At 39.8% G+C, this 8,635-nt stretch overlaps 1 long non-coding RNA gene across 1 annotated transcript; it reads left to right on the forward strand.

Moving 5' to 3' along the window:
- The first annotated feature begins 1,271 nt into the window (after positions 1-1,271).
- On the forward strand, positions 1,272-5,864 carry LOC114548860 (uncharacterized). Its single transcript, XR_003691440.1, has 3 exons — positions 1,272-1,602; positions 3,988-4,097; positions 5,532-5,864. It is a non-coding gene; the product is annotated as an uncharacterized LOC114548860 (long non-coding RNA).
- Positions 5,865-8,635: the final 2,771 nt, after the last annotated feature.

Below are 8,635 nucleotides of genomic sequence, written 5' to 3' on the forward strand. Positions count from 1 at the left end.
TTTTTTTTCCCCAGTATTTTGAGTACAGCCCCTTTAAAGAGAGAGAGAGAGATACTTTTCACTTACCTCTGGTGGTGTCTAGCCAAAGGTTTTGGTTTTATTTCACATCTGCATTTCCCTTTCCGTAAGTTAAACATATTTGGTCAAAAGCAGCCCATTACAACCCCAGTCTGATTGGTTGCCCACTGAGCAGCTTCACTGGAACAGTTGGGGGTTAATGCTGCTGACAAAGACAAGATTATCTTCTTTTAGGAACAAGCTCAAGACATTTTTGTTGTAATGTTATTAACATGCTGCCTATGTTATAATCACTATAATCTCTACTGTTTTATCTTTATGCTTTTGTATGAGCGAGGGGCAAGCAATGCCATTTCACTCAGATTTATCCTTCTTTATTAGCTTTTAGGCTAACACTGTTGGAGAGGTTTGCCTCCACCCCAATGCGATGATGCAAAATTGACTGGTGTGTGTGGTGTTTTTTGTTTTGTCCCTCTTTACATCGGGATTGTGGACATTTGTAAGCTGCTTTACAAAAAAACTAAACTCTGTGCTGAGGTAATTAAAACCCAATGTACTGATCCATAACAAGGAAAAATAAACAAGCCTGTCATGTATTTTAGGTTGTATGGTTTTGGACAATTAACAAGCTCAACAAACAAAATAAAAACTGAGCTAGCAGAGCAAATGCGCTGCTGAGACTAACAGCATCCTTCCCTGACTATGCTGTCAGTGGTTTTCATAAACAGGCATTGACACTTGACCTGTGCATGGTCGAACATCTCTGGAGTTAGAAACTTGGAGATTGGTGGTTGCTATGGATGCATATAACTCCCACACAGCTTAAATCATGTTATTATAGGTTATATTTGTGTGCCCTCATGCAGCCTGTTCTTTTCCATATGAACAATGTACTGCAGAATGTTGAACAGTAATAGCTTTGAAAATCATTAGAAGGAGCTTTCAGCATGTGTCTGTTAACACACAATGAGCGTCACTTTGGCCCTCAAGGGGCTTATTTTATATTTTTTATATTTTTTTCTCATATTCTTTCTTTGACGATGGCCCACAAGTGGTCCGTTTAAGAAGAATATTTAACAATAATAATTAGCTAAAATGACCTAAACCTTCATATCACATGATGACCAGGGTTATTGCGTGACCCATGTCCGCTTCCTGCCAGGCGCGCCACTTGGACAGTAGGAGTTAGATTTTTGTGGCAGCCGGAAATGGCATGTCCTGGCATGTACAACCGGAAGTGGCATGTCCTTCACCGTAAGACGTAAAATATAACTTTTAACGTTAGATTTTACGTAAAATATATAAAATAACGTAAAAGAAACGGTTGGGTTTAGGAAAGGAAGAACGGGGAAAGCAAACGTGACTCGCAGGAAACGAGCCCCGGTCTCTGGGGTGAAAGTCCTGTGTTTTTCCCTCACACACATTCTTCCTCTAACTGCTATGGCGTCAATTCACACACAATCGCAATTGGTATACGGAAGTACCGGAAGTACATGCCACTTAAAAATCTAACTCCCTCTTCACTTGGACACAAGTCCGTTGGCGGCCAGCAAGAGCAAGAGAAAGTTGAAAGTTGAAGTGCCGGTAAGTGGGCTTTGGAAGTGAATGAGAATGCATGCATGCACATTTGGTTTGTTATAGTAGCCTCTAGCCGCTGCCCCTAGTTAACAAGTCTCCTCCAGGATGAAAACAGCCAGCAGGCAAGCTAAAATTGTGGCAGCGGCAGCTAACTTTGAAGTAGTGACATTTCGCGGTAAATGCTCAAGCTGCCGCGGCCATAATTACTCGTTTTATTAGGGCACACACTAGAGTCATCGTGAGATAGCCTAAAGCGTCATCGTTTCATTTTCTGATACACAAGAGATGGCAGCAGCAGTTCTCTGTAGGTTAACAGAAGTCTGTTTTTGTGTGTGTGTGTGTGTGTGTGTGTGTGTGTGTGTGTGTGTGTGTGTGTGTGTGTGTGTGTGTGTGTGTTTCATCTGCTTTCTTCCTCTCAACCAGCAGCCCACTTAAAAGAACATGTCACTTCTTTGTGAAATTAGCTTAGTTTATTTATAGTCTGCGGTGTAGGTTGGTGGTCTGTACATTTTGACTTCTTAATAAAGGATGTCCTTATATTTTGAGAAAATAATCTGAAACATACTGCATACCTTTGCAACAATTCAAAGCCTATTAGCCCACTGTTACAGAAATCTGATAGTCAGCTCAGGTTGCAGTTATAGCAGGGCTCCAGATTAACTTTTTGGTCGCACTGGTGCGCCTAACTTTTTTTACGGTTAGTGGTCTGTACATTTTGACTTCTTAATAAAGGATGTCCTTATATTTTGAGAAAATAATCTGAAACATACTGCATACCTTTGCAGCAATAAAAGCCTATTAGCCCACTGTTACAGAAATTTGATAGTCAGCTCAGGTTGCAGTTATAGCAGGGCTCCAGATTAACTTTTTGGTCGCACTGGTGCGCCTAACTTTTTTTATTTAGGTGCACAAGCACAAAATTTAGGTGCACCCAAATCTTTCCTCGCGTCGCCATTAATACCACAATTTCAAGGTCACCTTTTTATCACACTCCATATACATTCATATATATATATATATTATGTCAATTATTTTAAACAAGAATAAGGAGTTGGTACATTTCTTTATTTATTTGAAGCACAATTATACTGTACTCAAAGTCTTATAGCGGGTCCCCCCTTGCTGTCAAATGCCCCTCAGATGGCCAACACCTGCAATTTGGCCTTCTTCCCCTTTGGCCTTGGCTAAACCAGCTTTCCACACTCCATAGCATCAAAATTCTCCACGCTGGGCCCCTCCACACTGATTCTTATCAGATCTTCCACTAGTCCAGGACTAAAAATCATATCTCTGTATTTTTTGGCTGAATGGCGATACACAATATATATCTCTATCTCTAATTTATATTTTTTACAAAGTGGGCTAAATGTTCAGTTTAAGTCAAAGCCACTTTTCACAAGCTATTTTATTAAAACAGATGTGATTAAAATAAAATGCAAAGACAGGGTTTCCTTCCCAATTTGAAAATATACAGCTGCAACACATGTAAATTATCTGAAATAAATAGCCTGGGATATATTTAAAAAATATATATCATATATAATATATCTCTGAGAAAGCTCCTTCACTTGTTTTCAATAACAGACCCAGATAGCCCAGTAGCTCATATAGGGAGAGAGGGAGAGGGAGTACGATGGACTGAAGCGTACTCACAGAGTGACCGCTGACTCATTATGAATGGGTCCTGCACGGGTCGAATGCAGATCAGTGGCGTTACACACGTCTTGTTTAGGCTATGAAATGTCTGTATCGTCACTGCGCTGCATTTTTATGAACTATGATAATGTGGCCATGGGTCACATCTCTCGCCCAGGTCCAGCAGGCTCCGTCTCACACGCTATTACTCAACAAACTGAAGTTACCGTAGTTCCATTTAATAACTTCTAATGTGTTTTTCACTGTGGCGGCCGCAATAACAGAGAGTTACCAGCGGAAACACTGGTACCAATACAGGTTTCCCTCTCATACTTAACAATATACAGCTGTGTTAATAACAATTAAAACTGTAGACAAATGTCAGCATGTGGACCGGCGGCGCTGTGTCTCTCCATGTTGCAGATTAGCCGTGTGTGAGTGAATGGGGGAGGGGCTGCGTGGAGGAGAGATCCAAACACAGGCACAGCTTTACAGAAGGAATGGGTCATGTACCGCAACATTAAACCATATCGATAGAAACGACAACGCTTTGTTCGTGGAGAGGCAGCGGATGCGAGGACGTTAGGTGCAACCTAGGAAAAATCTTAGTTGCACCCTTACAAATTTTGGTCGCATTTGCGTCCAAATTGGTTGCACTCTAGAGCCCTGTATAGGCTACAATTAAACTGTTTATCTGGTTTGATATCTTGTTATCTTGTCTCTTTTTGTAAATCACGATACTGAATTCTGCTACAGTGCAAAGATGTCCTGTAAAGACAGAATAAGGAAACAGAAAAAGAAGGACCTGCAGGAGGCAGCAAAAGGCAGTGGATCCCTAAGCAGCTGGGTTATTAGGAGCACCACAGGTTAGTATAGTGCTTCACACAAGAATCTGACATGTTCATACATACTTATTATTATAACTTTCTATATATACTGTAGTTTGGATACTGTATGTAAGATTACATTTGGCTTGGACAACGGTTGCATTTTTTTAATATATTTGTGTGAATGTAGTCTAATGTAAGGCTCCATATTTCATTTTGAGGTGTACAGTATTGTGGATTTAGTATTATGTTAAAATGTAAAATATGCAGTTTTTAAAATAAAGATGACATATATTGTTAACAAATTTTGTTTCATGTGCCCTTTTTTTGAATTTGAGCCCCTGCCCCACAAAAGGTCTCTGCACGGCCCTACGGGAGTGCTCTTGTGATGGCATGTTATAATATTTACCCGCCGATTCATTCTGAAGCTGTCTCATTGAGTGATGAGTGACATTTTAGAAATTACTTTAGGTGTCACAACACAGGGTGCTAAAGAATAATTCTTCCATCAACAAACTGGAGGAAACATTTCTTTTTATTCTTATTTGTAAGAATTTTTGTGTGTGTTACTTGTTTATACAATTTCAGAGGACTTTGACTGACCTTGACTCCTCTTATGTGACTGACGGACAGACATAGAGATATTTTATTCTGACAGATGAAATTTAGATTAAATTCATGGTTTTTTTTTTGTTTTGTTTTTTACTGTGATCATCAGCGTTGCTTTAATCTTTAGAAGAAAATGTAAAATTATCAGTTTGACCCAAGCCTCAATACGTTTTTATTTGTTCTTGTGAGATAGCATAAAACGTTTAACAAATATGTTCCCCCAGAAATATTCCCTCAGTTCCCTGAGTGTTTAGGATCATATCGTCGCTGTCAAACTTTAAAACGGTCAGTTGTCATTTCAGTATGAACCGATGCGACCCTCTCCCCACCCCCCATTCACCTCCAGTTCTCATCACATCTGGGCCCAGGGTTCTTTCTACTGAGCTCTGTAATGGGAAAAATTACATTTAAGCATAATTCCTTATATTTGCCTGAACCGATAAAGGTACAAGGTCATCCTAAAACTATCTCATGTTTTCCCATGCCAGTTAAGATGTAACTGGGGGGTGAAAGTCGTACAGGGAGGAGGAGGTGAGATGACTCCCAAATGTCTCTTGCATTTCTCTGATTGTCTTCATGTGTATCAGATTGCCTGTCAAAATTGTAGCGTCATAATAATCCAAGTGCTTGTGTGCTGTTACTCTGAAGATGCATAAAAGCCTAGTGTTCTGTTCACTCATTTGAGAAACTGACTCCACACTGGGCTGCGGCCTTTTGTGAAATCATGTTGCTCCTATATTTGCAAATATATATATATATATATATGTTTTTAATAAAATACAAAACCCCAATTTGGTTTTAGTCTCAGTCTGTCTCATTTGTTTCAATTTACTAAACTCTGAAAACTCCCCCCCTGCTGCAAAGGAAACTTCCAAGACAGCTCATCAGAGATCCCGCCCCACGCCTCATCCATCCAGATCTTCAGCCAACTCTCTTCACCACCACCACTTCCACCTGTGTCTAGACTCCATCGGGGGACTATTTCTGTAATGCTCACGGCATCACCACCGCCTAATAATGATGACGTCCTGATGGGATCTAATCGCCAAAGTCTTTATTGTGCGCCATATCAAAAAAATGTATTTGATCACTCTTAAAATTAAGGTCTCTTCTGATTGAAATGGCTTTTGTCACACCAGCTAGTAGCATTTGCATTTTCTACATGCACTTTATATTCAGCTAATTATAAATGAAATATTGCTCTTTTACAACAATACTATTTATTGTAATGTCATTGTCACATTGTCTTGTTGGATTTAGGTCCTGTAAGCAGCTGGCATAATTGAAAGATAGTTTATATTTGCTGGAATTTTTAAGATAATTTTTTTATGGGTTTTATATTTTAAACATACACAACAGACAAACACAATTGAACAAGAACAACTGTTATGGCTGTATACATGGCCCAACGCACAGAGACACCTCACAGGACACAGATAATAGTTCAAGTGTTTATTAGATGACGATATGCAGTAGAGATGAACAACCGAGGCTGTGTTAGTAGTTTTCCGGGAGTGAACTGAAACCAGGCAGTGGCGGATCTGAAGAAGGTCCACAGTTGAAACCAGGCGAAGCAGGTGGATATGTCGGAGTTGGCGTGAGGCAGGCAGGCAGGCAGTGCTGATCTATCATTTTCTTGGTCGCGGTTGATCCGGCTAGCCAAATTCTCTTCTGTCTCCCAAGTAGGTGTAATTTAGAGTCATTAAGTAACAAAACAATCGGGTCAGTACGAAGTCAACATCCTATCACATCAGGACTTTTGGATTTGATGGTTTCTGCTCCCATATTTGGAGAGCGCTTGACTGCTTGTTTCCTGGCAGACAGCCAGACCCAGAGTGGCTGTGGTTTCCATTGTTGCTGTACTTGTGTCAGTGTATTCGTCTGCTGACATTATGCTCTTGTAAAGTCATCAAGTGTTAGTAGCTGCCTGGATTGAATGCTACGAAGCGACAGGTGTTGCAAACTAGCATTCGCCATAAGCACTATGATACTTGCATTGGAAAGCTGTTTTCAGTTTCCCTATGTACAGTTATACAATTTTTTAGCATTGATACTAGATTTTTAAATAATGAAATCAATACAAAACAAATGTTCCAAGAGGAATGTCTGACTCAACTACACCAAGCCCAGAGAACATTTTAAAAAGGTTTTCAGCTCAATCCCACAACCATATTATTACAAGCATTACATCCCAACTTAGTTTCTGTCCAGCCATTTTAAGTCACACAATTCTATAATTTCTTTTCATCATAAATATCTAATTATGTAGCTATATAAATTAAATAACATATATAAACATTTATGTAAGCCATAATGCTGTATAAGATGTTTTTTTCTCATTGCTCTCTTTTGTGACCCTTACTTGATTTTGTCCTTGCCTTTTCATGATGAGGTTTACATAATATCTGATTGATATTTTTTTTTCTCGTGAAAATGAATCCAGTGTAAGTACAGTTATATTTAATATTAATATACACAAACACAGCACACTGAGGTTAATGATTTCCAAAATTTAGCATATATGAGATGAGTCGAGTGAAAACAGTACAAAACAAAACATGTCAGGTACCCGTCAACCAAATAAGAAAATAAGAAAGGATAATTACCTCCCAGCTAAAAAACGAATGGAAAATGAGAACTAGATTTAATTTTAAATGAATCTATAGTTAGTCTATAGTTCCGTAAACATTTCGATTGGATCTATGCTTGTCTTATCTACATGTTGTATATGTGTTGGCAGCTACTGGCTTCAATATTCTGTATACATTGCAGTTCCTTTTTTGAGATACAAGTCAGTAACAGTGATAGAGGTCATGCCATATCAACTTATTTAGCATATATAATATTCTCAATCTCTCAGTTGCAGATGAAGTTGAGTTTGTCCTCACAGTCCCAGTTCTCCCACAGTCCCTCTTTGGTTAAAGCTCCACAGAATTTCTGTATTGGACACTGGTGGTCCTGATCTCCTCCTTTGGGCCAGGCCTCATACTCCAGAGGATCACCGTTCACCCACAGCCAGTGGTCCCCCAGGTAACGCAGGCCAATCCACACCCGCTCAGTGATGCCAGCTTTGAGAGTCTCTTTCTGGGCCAGAATGCTTTCGGTCTCAGAGAGCAGGCTGATGAGGTCAGTGTTACGCTCTCTGCAGTGCTCCAGAGCCTCCTCCCAGGACTTCTTCACCTCCCCCACGGTTATATTGATGCAGTAAAAAGGCAACAATTGTGTTTCTTTCTCATCATTCCATTTTCCATCAGGCAGGATGAGTCCACAGGGCTCATTGTTATTATAATTGTCTGGTTGTCCATAAGCCCAGTTTTTGTATGTAATGTATGTCCCTCCTGACCACTTCCAGCCGGTAATGTTGCTGTAATCCCGATTGAGACCGATCCATCCTTTGGGACTGTTTGCACCTGCAGCTGTTAGGAGCTTGTCTACATCACTCTGGCTACTAACAAAGGAAAGATCAGTGTAATATTGTATACAGTAAGTCTGAGCCTCAAGCCAGGGCATTGTCGTAGGAACATAAATGTGTTTTCCTAGATCCCTTTCAACAGCTGTACAAAGAAAAAGTAAGAAGATGGTTCTCTTCATGGTTGTTGGTCTGTAGCTCAAGCTGAGATTGATTTCTTTGGCTGTGTCTTCTCTGTGATGGTATCACTTAAATGCCATGGTGGTTAAGGATAAGACTTTGCATGTGCTTTGGTCTGTTTAACAAGGAAAATATCTTAGTGGTAGACTTAACACCCAAAGAGAAAAACAAATCACTTACACAAACACGTATGCAATATTCAGCAGAATAGCTAGGTAGTGAAAGGTTGCATTGGTGCTCCACGTTTGTTGACACTGGAAGGAGTGGTATGGAGCGATGTAATATACAGTACCAGTCAGAAGTTTGGACATGCTTTTTCATTCATTTGAATAGGAAAGTGTGTCCAAACTTTTGACTGGTACTGTATACAAAAAATAAG

The sequence above is a fragment of the Perca flavescens genome, chromosome 2 (genome assembly GCF_004354835.1).
Source record: "Perca flavescens isolate YP-PL-M2 chromosome 2, PFLA_1.0, whole genome shotgun sequence".
In the NCBI taxonomy this organism is placed as follows: Eukaryota; Metazoa; Chordata; class Actinopteri; order Perciformes; family Percidae; genus Perca; species Perca flavescens.